This window comes from Solanum lycopersicum, chromosome 5, assembly GCF_036512215.1.
Source record: "Solanum lycopersicum chromosome 5, SLM_r2.1".
Classification (NCBI taxonomy): Eukaryota; Viridiplantae; Streptophyta; class Magnoliopsida; order Solanales; family Solanaceae; genus Solanum; species Solanum lycopersicum.
The window spans coordinates 5,092,009-5,108,943 of NC_090804.1; the positions used below are offsets into that span (position 1 = coordinate 5,092,009).

General features: G+C 27.3%; 3 long non-coding RNA genes and 3 other non-coding genes across 7 annotated transcripts; 3 read left to right on the forward strand and 3 right to left on the reverse strand.

Annotated features, from left to right (window-relative positions):
- Positions 1-513: 513 nt before the first annotated feature.
- Positions 514-1,246, forward strand: LOC138348383 (uncharacterized). Its single transcript, XR_011220986.1, has 3 exons — positions 514-611; positions 759-890; positions 1,013-1,246. It is a non-coding gene; the product is annotated as an uncharacterized lncRNA (long non-coding RNA).
- Positions 1,247-3,843: 2,597 nt separating this feature from the next.
- Positions 3,844-3,923, reverse strand: LOC112941601 (small nucleolar RNA R160). The gene has a single exon (XR_003247024.1). It is a non-coding gene; the product is annotated as a small nucleolar RNA R160 (small nucleolar RNA).
- Positions 3,924-4,013: 90 nt separating this feature from the next.
- On the reverse strand, positions 4,014-4,089 carry LOC112941600 (small nucleolar RNA R160). Its single transcript, XR_003247023.1, has one exon. It is a non-coding gene; the product is annotated as a small nucleolar RNA R160 (small nucleolar RNA).
- A 1,490-nt stretch (positions 4,090-5,579) lies between these two features.
- On the reverse strand, positions 5,580-6,165 carry LOC138348384 (uncharacterized). The gene is made up of 3 exons (XR_011220987.1): positions 6,091-6,165; positions 5,855-5,980; positions 5,580-5,761 (listed from the first exon to the last, which is right to left on the reverse strand). It is a non-coding gene; the product is annotated as an uncharacterized lncRNA (long non-coding RNA).
- Positions 6,166-9,986: 3,821 nt separating this feature from the next.
- Positions 9,987-10,797, forward strand: LOC138337033 (uncharacterized). 2 transcript variants are annotated; one of them, XR_741370.4, is made up of 3 exons: positions 9,987-10,070; positions 10,320-10,442; positions 10,540-10,797. It is a non-coding gene; the product is annotated as an uncharacterized lncRNA (long non-coding RNA). The 2 variants fall into 2 exon arrangements; XR_003246738.2 differs by having other exon boundaries at positions 10,326-10,442.
- A 4,489-nt stretch (positions 10,798-15,286) lies between these two features.
- On the forward strand, positions 15,287-16,017 carry LOC104647314 (uncharacterized). Its single transcript, XR_011220988.1, has 3 exons — positions 15,287-15,393; positions 15,552-15,674; positions 15,782-16,017. It is a non-coding gene; the product is annotated as an uncharacterized protein (transcript).
- The last annotated feature ends 918 nt before the right edge of the window (positions 16,018-16,935 follow it).

Below are 16,935 nucleotides of genomic sequence, written 5' to 3' on the forward strand. Positions count from 1 at the left end.
AAAAATTTAATGAATGTGCTAAAAAATAATTAACAAGTTAAAATAAAATTTCAATACAAGCAATAATACAAGTAACAAGATAAATTAAGATAAATACGTACAATTCAACAAAAAAAAGATTATTTTATGAAACAAAACGAGCTTTAATTTAAAAAGGGTGATATCTTAAATAATTATTGCTTTGTAAGGATGAAATAAAATTTATGCAATTATTACTATTTAATATTGTGGTAGTAAATATTACTGATTCTTACACCATGAGAAATTATGTAAAAATCCTTTTTTTTAATAAAAATATTGCATTATACGAAATTTGGAAGTAAAATATCTTCATTAAGAAAGTGATATTTATTTGACTAATTACTTCCCACAAACCAAACAATTTCTCCAAAGCCAACTTTAATTTCAAGATTTGATTACAAAAGAAACTCCATAAATCTAGCTTGTATATATAGAAAAGAAAATTACCTTTTAATAAACTAACTATTTTATTATATATATTATGGGGTAAACATCAATAATCTTAAAGTAAAAATTAATTATTTTATACAATATGGCCAAGACTTTAGTGACTTTGCTTTTGGTAGTCTCATTCTTGATTATTTCACAAGGTTAGTATATGTCTATGAGTCTATATTTTCTATGATAACATGTATGGTTGTTTTTTTCTTTTTTATTACTATTTCGTATTGTTTTACTTAATTGTTTCGATAGTTTTTCTGAAACAATTTTTCTTTAATAAATTTTATTATGTTTAGATATTGTGACAGGACGAATGTGCGATTGTCGAACTAGTCAGGATTGTCGTGACTTGAAATGTAAAAGTGCACTTGGAACTTGTGTTGGTGGATCTTGTGTCTGTTTAGCACAATTCAACACCAATCAAGAAGGTCTCTTCTAACAAATTAAATATTTTATCTATTTTTACTTAACTTATTTTCAATATACATATTTGATCTGACTCGTTCATTTGCCGCTACTAACTATATATTATGAATTTTGTGATTTTCAGAAGGAATGATGGAAGCATGCACATATACATGTCAGAGTAGAGAAGATTGTAGTGAATTTATTAAATGTGATAGAGGGATACCAACTTGTGCTAATGGAGATTGTGTATGTTTATGAATGACTAATTACATGTTTATTTCATTTAAGAATAAGTTAATATGTAATTTTAAAAAATTGCATTACTGATCTTAAGTGTTTAATGAATTCATTTTGTTAGTTGAGGGGCAACATTTGGTGAGTTATTATATAAGAGTCCGAAACTGAATGGGTATAAAAATTTTACAAAAATTTTAAAACGGTATATAAAATTTTATATTAACCAAAACGGTAAAATCGCTGCCTCTGCAGCGACTTACAAAGTAAAATCGCTGCCTCAGCAGCGATTATGCGAAATTCAAAATTTTCTATTTATTTTTTTTAAATCACTGCCAGTGCAGCGATATATAAAAAAAAATTATATAAATCGCTGCCCTTTTTTTATATATATAAGTCGCTGCTAGGTCAGCGACTTATACTTAACTATTTTGCATGATCCAAGTTATTATGGACACAGTTTGCATGTGATCCTCTTGTGTGTGTGTGTATATATATATATATATATATATATATATATCATTTTGTTTTTAAAAAAAATTCAATAATTTTTTTTCTTTAATTTTTTATTTAAAAAAATTAATTATTTGAATTCAAATATTATTTAAATTTAAATTCAATATAATATCTTTTTTTAGAAAGAAAATATATTTATTAATTTACTTATTTTTAATTTTTTAAGAATAATGTATATTTTCTTATAAGTTATATACATAAATTTTTAAAAAATATTATAATTTTTTTTATATATTAAATCGCTACGAAGATTTTTTTTATATTCTTTTTTAAAATGTTATGTATATATAAGAGGATCACATGCAAACTGTGTCCATAATATAAAATAGTTAAGTATAAGTCGCTGCCCCAGCAGCGACTTATATAAAAAAAATAGAAAATTTAAAGAATTTCGCAAAATCGTTGCCTTAGCAGCGATTTTACTTTGTAAGTCGCTGCAGGGGCAGCGATTTTACCGTTTTGGTTAATATAAAATTTTATATACCGTTTTGGAATTTTTGTGAAATTTTTATACCCATTCAGTTTCGGACTCTATTATATAATGTTTGCAATAAAGAGGATCCCAATTTATATTTTAAATTAAAAGGCTTTCTTTTATAGTACAATTCTTATGTGTTTTCGTTGGAGTTATTTTTGAATTATTTTGAGTGAAAAATTAAAATTCGAGTTGAATTCTAAAAAATTCTGAATTTTACGATTAAAATACCACATAATGCCAATAAAAGAAAAAGAAAATTCATAGTCAATGATCTTATTTTTTTATTCAATAACAGCCTCCTCCCTCTATCTCACTTAATTCTCATATAGAATAAAAAAGTTTTCATCAAGGTTATTCAATTAATTTTTTTAAAGTCAGCTTATTTATTATATTAATAAAAATATTTAAAGCACAAAAAGTAATACTTTTCAATAAACATTTGTTTTCATTGATGAAATTCACAAATTCATCTAAACTTTAGATATTTGAAAGTGTACCATTTTGATCACTCAAATAATCTACCATGTTACTTCATTTCTTTTATACGTCATTTTTTTAAGTTTATATAAATGCATTAAGAAATATAACGTAGTTTTACGCTTTTATTTTTATTTAATGTTTTCTTAAGTCAATAAATGATGAATACATATTTAAAATTAAATTAACTACTCTATCAAAGGTAAAATGTGATAATTTATGCATATAAATTTTATAAAATGACAAATATTGTGGTTCAACATTTTGATTTGCCAGTAAAATCCATTAAAAACTTAGAAATATGCAAATACATCTTTCAAATAATAAACAATCCACAATTGAAAAAATTAATAGATATCCACTTTTTAATTAATAGATAAAATGATAATTCACTATATCAATTATTGTTTTCTTAATAGGTATGTCAATTCAACAATTAACAAATATTAGAAATAGAGAAAATATTAATCATGACCTTAAATTGATGAATATTTTTCGCTCTCATCCCCAAAAACTCTTCAAATTAATAGATATCAATTTTATGATTAAATAATACTTCTACAAAATAATAATATTTCATAATTTTTGGATCAAGAGGAATTTAAATACAATCTCTCTTAATTTTTACTTGTTACTTATTCTTAAAATAAATTTTTAATCACTTCCCAAGACATCATTTTATACTTTACCCTAAGTTAAGTCTTGCATAGTTTATGTGCGTAAATAATAATCACCATAACTTAGGTACATTACAAGATTTCACTCATTTTTTAAGAAAAAAAAAGTTTATTTATATCGTCAGTTAATAGTTTAAGTTCAATCATGTTATTATAATGGATCCAAAGAAGGTTCAACTAGTACCGCCTCACAATATTGGTTATACCAAAACTCAACTAATTAAAAACAATATTTATAGATCAAAAAATGCAAGTGATGTTTTTTTCTTATTCTACCGATGAAAAATAGAGACATCGATTGACAATAGATGATAAAAAAAATACTTAATGTAGCACCATGCTCGTATAATCTATGTATAAATAGAATAGACCATGTATTTTGGTGCTCAAATTCAATAATCATCTACAATAAATATATTAAAAAATTGTTATAATTGTTGGCTTCGCCCCAATTGGAAGAGAATAGAGTGTATATCGATCTTATCCTGTGACTTATGAGAGGTTTCTCACGATATCGAAAGCACAATAAATTATTTTGAACCGTAATTACAACAAAATAACACGAAATATTTTTCTTGATAATCAAGAAGCACAATCAGAGAACTTTGAAAGGCATATGATAAATAAATTCAACATATAGATTTCAGGTAACAGTTCTTCATCATTTTGATTTGCCAGTAAAATCCATTAAAAACATAGAAATATGCAAATACATCTTTCAAATAATAAACAATCCACAATTGAAAAAATAATTAAATCAGTGCAATCAGAGAACTTTGAAGGCTAATATATGAATTTCAACATATAATTCAGCTTAAATATTCTCATCATTTTGCTTTCCAAGTCTTGAATTTAAACATAAACACAAAATCTAAACAACTTCAAAAAAAAAAAAAAAAACTTTTGTTTTTTTTTAATTTTGGCAAAGTAGAGCTGAATAAATGACTAAATATTCAGCCAGAATTTTCACCAAAAAATATATCAATTTGGCATCAGAAAAAACCTTTATCTCGTGTTTTCTCTGCAACCAAACCTTGTAATTGCAAAGGGCTATTTGATGCAAAAATTAAAATTCAAGATCTTACTATAAAAATAAATAAATGTAGATATAGATCTACCTAGAATTAGAAGCAATCCTTCATTGAAGAAAAAAAAGTTGATAGCCAGAAGCCATGGCGGCGCTGCTTAGGTGTTGAATTGATAATGTTATTTATAGGGAAATATTAGGGTTTTTGGGGAGGGTGGTAAAATCCGACCCGACCCGCATAATTTGTTCAACCCGTTTAAGGTTGGGTGGGTTATTGATATTACCTATTTTTATTAGATGGGAAAATTACGCGGTTAGGTAAATTTATATTAGTTAATTACTCATCATAGCTATAGTTTGCTATGATAATTACGTGGGCTGACTTCGAGTTTGTATAATTAGTCACGTTTGTATATGTATAATTCGCCAGAATATACAAATACATATGTATAATATACAATTACTAACAGATATACATATATAATTTCCCTCTCTCTCTCGCCTCTCTCCTCCCTCTCCCAATCTCGCTTGCCATATATACAAATGCATATGTATAATATACAATTATATAAATATATAGTTTACCTCTCTCCCACTCTCTGTCCTCTCTCGCTTGCCTCTCTCCTCCATCTCAATCTCTCTTGTCATATATACAAATGCATATGTATAATATACAATTATATACATATATATTTCACCTCTCTCCCACTCTCTGTCCTCTCTCTCTCACCTCTCTCCTCCATCTCTCGATCTCGTTCGCCTCTCTCCTCCATCTCTCAATCTCTCTTGCCATATATACAAATACATATGTATAATATACAATTATCTAACCATTATACATATACAATTCATTTTTTCTCCCACTCTCTCTCTCGCCTCTCTCTCCAGTCTCACTCGCCTCTTTCCTCTATATAATATGTAGCTATTAATTGTAATTATCAAACTTTAGATATGGAAAATAATTATGCTATTTTTAAGTGGCTTTATCTGAAAGTTCCTCTTAAAACCATTACATAACATGTCTTCATCCAAGCAATTTTGGGTTGGATTAAAATTTAATCCGTTTGTTATGTTGATCGATTATTATTCGTCCAAATATGACATAGCCCGTCCAACTACCACTCCTAATTTTGATTCAATTTATTAAACCCTTAAATATAGTAAACTAATCGAATAAGAGTAAAAAAAATATAAATACTGATTAAACTCTCACACAATTGCTAAGAGACTATGACATCTAAAACCTCAAAAATGTACCATTCAAATTAAAAGACTTTGTCAAATAAATATATACGCAAAAATAACAATTAAACTTTATTGCCATCTGTTTCATCAAGTAAACATTATATAGTACATTGATGATATGCTCCTTAAATATAACCCTAAGATTTCAATTTTCACATTTGCAAAACCCTCCCCAACATAATGGCTTATCACATGAAATATCGCAATCTTCTTTGCTCTTACAAGGCACATGATCGTCTACAATAAAAATCATAACAGAAATTTAGTATGTGCAAATACATATATCGTTGAACAATTTTATTATAAAAATTATCAATATATATATCGTACCTTTACGATCATCGGAGTATGTCTTGGGTGGTAAACATATGCAAACACCACCGATACAATTAGGAAGAAGCCATTTTTTACAGTGACAATCCAATTCACTTTGACATGACTTTCCTAACACAACACCTGAACATTATAAAACTTGTTACTATGTATATATATTGTATATTTATAAATTTTTAATGGACCTTATTGTATAAATTCCAACATAGTTAGAGACATAGAGATATACTAACCACATGAAATGATCAAGAGAGTGACAATCAAAAACACACCAAATCTTGAAGTTTTGCCCATATTGCCTATGAGAAATCTTTTCTTTATTTTTTAAAAAAATATTAGTGTGCTTCATATTACAACATTATATAGTATATAATTTATTAATAACTATTTACTAAAAAAAATTATATTATCATGTTATTTACTATTTTTTTCCAAATCTTGAAAATTGTTTTAGTTGGTCAAAAAGGATTATTTGTTCAATGGAAGGTTAGTCGAAAAAATGTAAAAGGCATATAACTAATATATCTAAATTGGGGTGAAATAATTATTACATACTTTAATTATGAGGGGTCCTAACATCCTGATGAACTTATTTTTTAAATATTATTTACCTCTTCATTTTTCAAGCAAGAAAACAAGTTAAAATATACCATGTTGTATAAATACACTTATGCTATATAAAAATATTGAAAATTTTAATGTCTTATTTCATTTAATTCTCTTAGATTTAAATTAACCAGGATTTATTGTTCCTCAAGTCTCAATCCCTCTATAGGTGATAGTATATTTTCATTTTATTATCTGTAGTATATATTTATGAAACATAATTTTTTTTTGCATGAAATAGTACTCATAATATCATAAACTACAAGGAATATCATTATAATAAATAGTAAATGACTAGATCACCCTTGATAAGAAGCATGCATGGTATTCAACACCAGTTTTCCTATAGTGCGTGTATATATATATATATATATATATATTCGATATTTTCTTATAATTAAAGGCCTTGAAGATATTGAAAATAAAAAATTGAATTAAAGGCCATTTTTAACACAAATACTGAAGATATTGGTAGGATCATGGGGCTCTTAATAAAAAATAGAGAAAAGTGTTAAAAACACTCTTTAACTTGATGGGAATTTAAGGGTGTATTTTACTCATATTGCAAAATCAAAATATTTTTAAATTCAGTTAATCAAATAAAGAATTATTTTTAAGGTTATCAATAGTTAGGAATAAAACTATTAATACATGCCAATTTAAATGTGTTTTTCAATATTTCTCACTTTAAAATATATGATTTACCTCTTTCACCTTTCAATGATTTAAAAGTACAACTTGTTGGAAGTTCAAAAATGTATTAGGTAATGGGTTTTATTGACTATCTCTAACTTTAAAAGAAGTTTGGAAAGAACCAAAGAGGTGATATTTACAAATTATATAATTTAATGTCTTTAACTTATTTTCTTTTTAACACTATAAAATTTCATTTATTTTGAAATGAAAAAGATATTTAATTTGATTCTTTCATAACCAAGCCAATCAAACCACATTATTACTCGTGGGACTTTAAATATGGCTAGCTATCTCATTTAAGTTAATTCATACGAGCTTTTTAATTTAACATGTTAGATTGGATTAATTTATTTTTTATGTGGATTAGAAAATGGCCGGCTCAATCGCAAGTGCATGGACTACAGATTTTGTCGGGTTAATTTTCTTTTCTTAAAATTAATTTTTTATATAATTTTTAAATTAAATTAAAATTTAAAAATATTGTCGTGAATATCGATAATACAATATTACATGGATGTTACTACTTGTTAATCAAATTACAAATAAAATTATCTATATAATATTTATTAAGCTTGATTTGAAGTAAAAACATAACTAGCTAAATAGAAATATCAACCTAATTGTTTTCTAATAATCATAATGAAACAAATAATTTATATTTAAATTATAATATTTCAAACTTTAAAGATTTTGAGTGTAGCGTCCTGTTGTTTTTAATACTCTATTTTATTTTTATTTTTTAATTGGTCCACAGACCGATTCTATCCATATTTCTCAAGAGCCACAAATCGACAGACCTATTCACACCGGGCTAATTTTTTTTTTAAATAAGCTCAAAAAAATCATAATCCAACCTTATCAAATCACGAATTAATGTCTTTGTTTGATTTTAGTTGGCCCATAGATCGATTGTATCCATATTTCTCAAAAGCCACAAATTGATAGACTTATTCAGATCGAGCTAAAAAATTTATTCTTAAATGAGCTCAAAAGATCATAATTCAACCTAGCCCATACGAATTAAAATGAAACAAAGACATTAAAACCTCAATATTTTTTAGTATAAGCATATTTATACACATGGTATATTTTGACTTATTTGAGTAAAAATGGTTTGTGTTAGCACGGGGCCCAATATTATATTGATGTATAAAATAGGGATAATTGTATAGAAAGATAAATTAATAATGTAAAATTAATACAGTAACTATCGTTTGATTTATTTGTGTTCCATAGTAAACTATTTGTCAGTTGCCTCTCTCCCTCATATAGCTCCCAATCTCCCTCTTTCGCTCGCCTCTCTCACTTTATATAATAGAAATGTATAAAGCGAGAAAAAAATGTATATACACATGCAAATACATATATTTCTGTCTTATACACTTATAATTATACAATACAAATATTTCTCTGCCCAAGTCTCTTTTGTCTTTCTCTCTTTCTCGTTTTATGCAAATTCAAATTGTATATAATTTCTTTCTTTCTCGTTTTATACAATTCGATACAATTGTATATAACCGGCCCAAGTCTCTTTTGCCTTTCTCTCTTTCTCGTTTTATACAAATTCAAATAGTATATAATTTCTCTCTTTCTCGTTTTATATAATTCGATTCAATTGTATACAAATTCAAATTTTATACAAATATACAAACACATACAATTGAATTGAGAGGCTAACAACGGTTTATACTAATGAGAGGCTAACAATAATTTATACAAATGGTTGCCACCGAAATTATACAAATCTTAAGAGGAGTCAACGAATTATACAATTGCTTCTTTTGTATATATGTCTAGCGAAATAGGCATAGCTTTCAGTTGTATATGTATAGCGAATTATACATATATATGTTTGCTATTGAAGCGCAATTATACAAATTTTGTTATATCATACAAATATAAATTTTGTGTTTGTTATATGTGAAAGTCGCCCAATAAAATGTTTTGATAAAATTATGCATAATTATAAATTCTATATACTATTGATATTCTAATGAGTAATCCCAATTATCTAAAATTATAAATATAGTAGAAGAGGATGTTTTTTAATCACAATAAATTATTTCTGAAGTGTAAGGAGTCTATCACTTTTTTATTTTATTTTATATTATATTTTTTTAATTTTCTAAAATTTATTATTTATATTTAAGTATAAATGATTTCAAAGATCGTATTTATTAATTATGAATATCTTGAAAACAAGAAACATGTACAACCATCTCTGACCCATTTTTATTTTATTCTATATTCGGAGAGTAAAATAAAGATTTTTTGATTCATTTTTTCTCTTTTTTACTTATTCATCATTTGTACAGATGATCGACACTATTCATACTCTCTATTTCACTTCTTTATTATTTTATTATTTTTTATTATATAATATTTATAATTAACATATCATAAATTATATAAGTTCATTTATTAAAATTTTAATACTCATAACTTTTTTAATTAATATAACATTTCAAGAAAATTATTATATAATATATACATTTTCAAAAATGAATTAATAATACTCTTCATTTAAAAAAACTATTAGTTAGAATCAAATCCAATATGTAATTAATAATTTCGCCCAAATTCAATATGTAATTAATAATTTCGCCCAAATTTACATATATTGATCATATGAATTTACATTTTCTTTGACTAACTTTTCATTGAACAAATAATCTTTTTTGACCAACTAAACCAATATTAAGATAGCAAAGAAATAGTAAATAACATGATTACATAAGTCCTCTTATAATAAATAGAAAGATAAGCATGTAATTAGTGACTTAGATACTATATAATGTAGCAATAAGAACCACACTAAAATGACCAAAAAAAAAAAAACTCTTAGGCAAAATGGACAAAGCTTCAAGGTCTCATGTATTTTCAATTGTAATAATATTGATCATTTCATGTGGTTAGTATATATCTCTATTATTTCTGTCTTAAAAAAAATCAATTTTAGATCTCGTATGCGCTGAAATCCGCCTAGCTACTTACTACTCTACTTAACTGAAAATCTAAAATGAAATGGAATTCAAATTGGTCGAGAAAAAGAGACCTCCAACCAATCTATCTACCACACCTCCAAAACATTCCCTTGGAATTACAAAATTAATTATTTAAAATTTATCGATATACTAATGAGTTTGCTCGTAATTTTTAGGTGCAGTGATAGGGCGTGACTGTACTATTAGATCAGATTGTAATTATTTGACATGCGATCAAGGGTTGCCAACTTGTATTGATGGTCATTGCCTATGTTTAATACTCAATACCAAACCTAAAGGTACGTAATAATTTAAGATAATATTTTTTACTTACGTATTGAATAAATTATATATAATTTTTGCAAGATACTAACAAGTTAATTTTGTAATTTACAGTAGAGAGGTGTAGCAAAAGCGAAGATTGTCATATAGATTGTGGTGGTGAGGAACCATATTGTTTTTTTGGCCGTTGTGTTTGCTTTAATTAAAAGAATACATATATAATATATAATATAAACTCCATTGATAATGTATGGAGGTTTTGAATTATGATTTATGGGGCAATATATGGAGATCTGGAATTGTATTTTAAATGGCATCATTACATAAGATAATGTTTACTTAAATGGCAATGAAGTTTCTGTTTTGGATCGACCTCGAGTTATTTATGAATATGATTTTTGGAGGTGTTAAATGATTAGATTGAACATTAAATTTGAATGTTTCTCTTATGACATGTGTAATTGTCACGATCCAGGCCGTCGTAATTGACACCCACACTAATTCTTCGATGGTAGAACTATTACTACAACCCAAGCTAGATAACTTAATCAAATATTATGTATTTAAAGATACGAAAGCAGATTTAAATGACAATAAAAATAGAGGTCTCAATCGCTAAAATCTGTAAGTCATTGTACCAAAATTCTATTACGACAAGTCTAAGAACAAGGGTACAACACCTTAAGCAAATAGTCCTAGTCCGTAAAGAGTGGACTTAAACAAGAAAGATCCTTGACAGCCCAAAAGAACTGGCTCACCCTAGAATCCGGTCACGTTCGATAGTCACCTAACCAAGGTCTATTAATAACCGCCTGAAAATGCCTTGTACTCAACAAAGAACAAGCAAATGCAGTATCAGTACATTGTGGGTGTAATGATAGGATCGTACGGCTATTCCAAAGGTGAAATGTACATAAGCAGTCACAACAAAGTAAAACATGCATATACAATATTAGTCATCACCTACAAATAACACACAATTTCATAGGTCTCAAGAAATACAACTATTCTTTTAGAGCAACATACAGTTTTCAATATCAATCATCATTAGATATGAATGTAATCATCATAAGTACATACATAATACAATTCAATGGTCCTCTCAAGAATCCAATTCAATGGTCATCTCATGGAACCCAAACCCAAACTATTATCATATCGGTTTGTAATACCCGATCCAAGTTAATGTGCCGCAATGTCTTGATCTCATGTTTATATCGAAACGTGACAATCGATCCTATGTTTATGCCGGAACGTGACAACCGATTCTATGTTTATGCCGGAACGTGGCAATCGATCTCATGTTTATGCCAAAACGTGACAATCGATCCATTCAACGAGCCACAATCACAGTCACAATGTACACTCTCATAATCGTAAAATCAAGTGTTTATTCGTGACACACAATCATTCATTCATACTCAATTACGTTAGGGGTGATCAATAGGTTTCATTCACAAACATACATGCATTACAATGAAGCAATTACAAGCATATATCACACCAACATGAGATCACAACCATCACCTACCTAGAATTCAAGATTGAATCCCTTAAAACATTTGAATATTCCCTTTCCAAGTTCTTTCCACTTGTTCTAGGTCTAAAACAATTTATACTCAAGGATTAACAACCAAAGGTCTAATTAACGAATTTCAATAAACCCACTTATGACCGTAGACCAAACCCTTGATCCTCATACCCATATTTGGGCTTTTTCTACCATAAATTCCAGGTCAAAACCCTCCCCATCGATAATTACCCAAGAAATTAAGTTCTATAGATCGAAAACAGATTCAGAGAGTGAAAACCTTATCTTTAGCCTCAAGAATGATAAAAAAACGACTAAGAACTCGCCCGGGATCGTCTCTTAGCTCTCAAAAACTCGCCCATGTCCATCCCGCTATGGCGGCCCCAACCCGTCACGACAGCTTATACGGAACCAGTGAGCAATTTAAAATTTCAAACCCCATTTTCACAACACATGTAAATTTGAGGGATGCAGTGAATAGAACAATAACATTCCATGATCAAGCTAGAAACAAAGGGTATAAACTGAATGATCAGACAGCTAAGTTGTTTGTGCGCCCAAGAGGGTGGCATTTTCCAGAAGCTCAGATCTTCATTTGCAACTCCATCCCATGACACTTAAAAAATATCCGTTCACGCTAAGTTACATTCAGTTTCGAGAGTTTTACTCGTTCGAATTCAATTCCGTAAGATCGTACAAGTTCCTTAATGTCTCAACTATCTACACATGCAATCAAGTTCCTTATTAAATCACCCAATCATTACCAAAGTTCCCTAGACTCACATAACTCTGATTTCGTCCAAATCTGGACTAGGTTAGGAATTTCCAAGTTACTATCAAAAAGTTTTCTAACCCCATTTTTTTCTCCATTAACTTTTTCTAACGACGGAATCATGTCGTTACAATAACACTAAAATATTTCATTTATTTTGAAATGAAATGATATTAAATTTGACTCTTTCATATTCACGTTAATCAAACCTCATCGTTACCCATGTCTCATGCATAATAAAATTAAAATTTTGAATCATATTTCACACCTTAGGGGTATATTAGATGTGAAGAGTATTTTATTCAGCTGTAAAAAGAATTTAAAAATTCATGTTCCATTAAAGAATATACCATAGATAATAAAGTAAAAATATATGAAACCACATATAAAGAATTTGAGATTTGAAAGACGATGAACCGATCAATTTGAATCTAAAAGCACTACATAAAAAATGATTTGTTTTTGTCGTAGTGAAGAATATAATTAAAATGAAATAATACATTAAAATTCGTAATATTTTTTTCGGAAAAACATCATATTGCCCTTATACTCTTAAAAAAAGTTATATTTATCTTTCGTTATACTTTTTTTTCTGATATATTTGTCCTTGTCATTCAACTTAAGAAACATATTTACCCTTAGACTATTAAATCTCGTATCTCCACTTTATCATCTTATATGGTGGCACCTAAACAATATTTATATTTATTTTATATTATCTTTTTATATAAAATTTAATTATTATATATCCAACTCAATATTATAATCAATCTTTAACCTATTTGGATAAAACTTATCCGCACATGTGATTACATCAAGCCAATTTATGCATGTATGTGTTTAACTTTATAATTCATTTTACTTCATTAAATCACGTAATAATACATTTTGTATTGGCTTAAAATAAAGGGCAACTTTCATATATAGCAAACAAAAAATTTCATATTTGTATGCTATAGCAAAGTTTGCATAATTGCGCTCCATAGCGAACATAAAACTGTATAATTCGCTATACATATACAATTGTATAATTCGCTGGCCTAAATTGTATAATTCGCTGGCCTATTTCGCTGTAATTGTATAATTCGCTATCCTATTTAACTGCAATTGTATAATGCACAATTGAATAATTCGCTGCCTATTTCGCTGCAATTTTTATATAAAATTTGCTTTGCATACAATTGAATCGAATTAAAATGTATGTATTTTGCATAATTATAAGTGTATAGTAAGAAGATATATGTTTTTCCCTCGCTTTATACAAAAACGGAAACACAATATATACACTTCTGTTGTTAAAGCTAGAGAAAATTGTATTTCACTGCAATTGTATAATTCGCAATTGTATAATTCGTTGGCCTTTTTCTCTGCAATATTTGAATAAAATTTGCATTTGTCTACAATTGAATTGAAGTAAAATGTTTGTAAATTGTATAATTAAGTGTATAACACGAAGATATATGTTTTTGCATGTGTATATACAATTTTCTCTCGCTTTATACAAAACAGAAACAGAAATTATACACTTCTGTATAGAAAGCGAGAGAGGTGAGCGAGAACGGGAGAGTGGCGAGCGAGATTTTTGGGAGAGAGGCGCCTGACAAACTTTGGCTAACGTTTTCTATGGAGCACAATTAAATAAAACCCTAACTACTCCATTTATTTTAGGTTATTAGTTTGTTACTATATACAATTTTCCCTAAAATAAACACCCGGTGCGGATGAATTTATTCCAACCCGTTAATCCCAACTCTTAATATTTATTCTACTGTCACTTTCATAAAATAAAAAAAACAATTAGATTTGCTTAATTGAACAAGATTTCATTAAAGCCAACTGATGAAATATATCTCAGAAAGGATTCAATGTTTTTTTTTTCTATTTTATATGTACTTCTTCTTCAAGCATGTGAATTTGTTATTTTCTTGTGCGAAGGTGACAAGAGTTGGGTTTAATGAATGAGCGTATAATATCGAATTGAATTAGTTAAATTATTTTTTTTAAGTAAAATAAATATAAATATCTATGTAGGCATGTCATATAATAAGCGTCATGCAGATGTCACATAAGATGATAAAAGTGGAGATATGAGACTTAACGGTCCAAAGACAAATATATACACTAACTTGAATGACAAAGATAAATATATCAAAAAAAATATAACGAAAAACAAATATAACCCAGTTCCAAAAATATAAAGACAAATATGACATTTCTCCGCTTTATTCTTTGGTATAAGCATATTTATGCACATGGTATATATTTCAACTTATTTTCCTACCAAATAATAAAGAGGTAAATAATATTAAAAGAAATAAGTTCATGATCCTCATAATTTAATAATTTCACCCAAATTTAGATATATTGATTCTATGAATTTACATTTTCTTTGACTAACTTTTCATTGACCAAATAATCTTTGTTGACCAGCTAAACCAATTTTAAGATTGGAAAGAAATAGTAAATAACATGATCATATAAAACCTCTTAATATAGAAAGATAAGCATGTAATATTTAATGACTTAGATACTATATAATGTTGCAATAAGAACCACAAAAATGACCAAAAAAAAAATAAAAAATAAAAAACTCTCTTAGGCAAAATGGACAAAGCTTCAAGGTCTCATGTATTTTCAATTGTCATAATTTTGATCATTTCATGTGGTTAGTATATATCTCTATTATTTCTTTCTTTAAAAAAATATCATTTTTAGATTTCGTATATGTAACATTAAAGACCTCTCATAAAAAAAATTAGTGACGTACAAAATTAATTATTTCAAATTTATCGATATACTAATGAGTTTGATCGTAATTTTTAGGTGGAGTGATGGGGCGTGACTGTAATATTAGATCAGATTGTAATTATTTGACATGCGATCAAGGGTTGCCAACTTGTATTGATGGCCATTGCCTATGTTTAATACTCAATACCAAACCTAAAGGTACCGTAACAATTTAAAATAATATTTTTTTACTTACGTATCGAATAAATTGTATATATATTTTTGCAAAATACTAACAAGTTAATTTTGAATTTTGTGATTTACAGGACAGAGCTGTAAGAAAGCATCAGATTGTCAAATAAATTGTTGGGGTGGGGAACCATTTTGTGTAGATGGGCATTGTGTTTGTACTTAATTAAAACAAGACATATATATGATATATATATAATATAAACTTAAATTCCATTGATAATATATGGAGGTTTTGAATTATAATTTAAAGGGCAATATTGTATAAGATATTATTTACTTTGAATGGCAATGAAGTTTATGTTTGGATCGATATCGAGTTATTTATGAATATAATTATTTGAAGTGTTAAATGAACAGATCACACGATAAATTTAAACGTTTAATGAATTGTACAACAACCACGATAATACATTAATACTCATTCCACTAAAATACAAGTGCTTGTACTATATATAATAGTTACTATTATATTTTTTAAATTAATCTTCTTTTTAATGGGTTCATAGACTATCTCTAATTATTAAAAAAGTTTGTGAAGAGGCAAAATTGTGATATTGACAAATTATCATTTAATTATTTAACATAAATTCATTTATTTTGAAATGGTGAGAGTATTCAGTCTGATTCTTTTAGAACTAAGCAAATCAGACTTTATCAAGGTCTCAAACACAAAAAAACACAAAGTTAAAATTTGAGTAATTACTACAACAAATAAAGGATTTTTGCAGCAATTATTTAAATGACAATAATAAAATTTGAAAATGTATAATAACACTCTATATAAATATTTTTTTAAAGACTTTAGTGATTTTAAATGTAATTGTATCAATTCGATTATTGCTAAATATTTTTGCGGCAATATTGAAAAAGAAAAAGTTTCTAATATAAGAGTGTTTTAACTTTTTTTCTTACCAAACAATGAAAGGGTATATAATATGAAAAAAAATAGTTTAAAGGATGATAGACCCTTCATCAGGGGTGTTTGGGTGTTTATGGTTCGATTTAGATCGGTTATTAATTAAAATCACAGTTAAACCAATTTAGTCGATTTGTTAGATTTTTAAAATCAAATCAAATCAAATGAAAAAAATAATAATCGGTTTGGTTATTGTCGATTTGTTTCGGTTTGATTCAGTTTGAAAGTAATTATTTTTTTGAAAACATACGTATCTTGATTAACACAAACACATCGTACATGAATAATCCACAAAAATTATTGTCGGTTTAA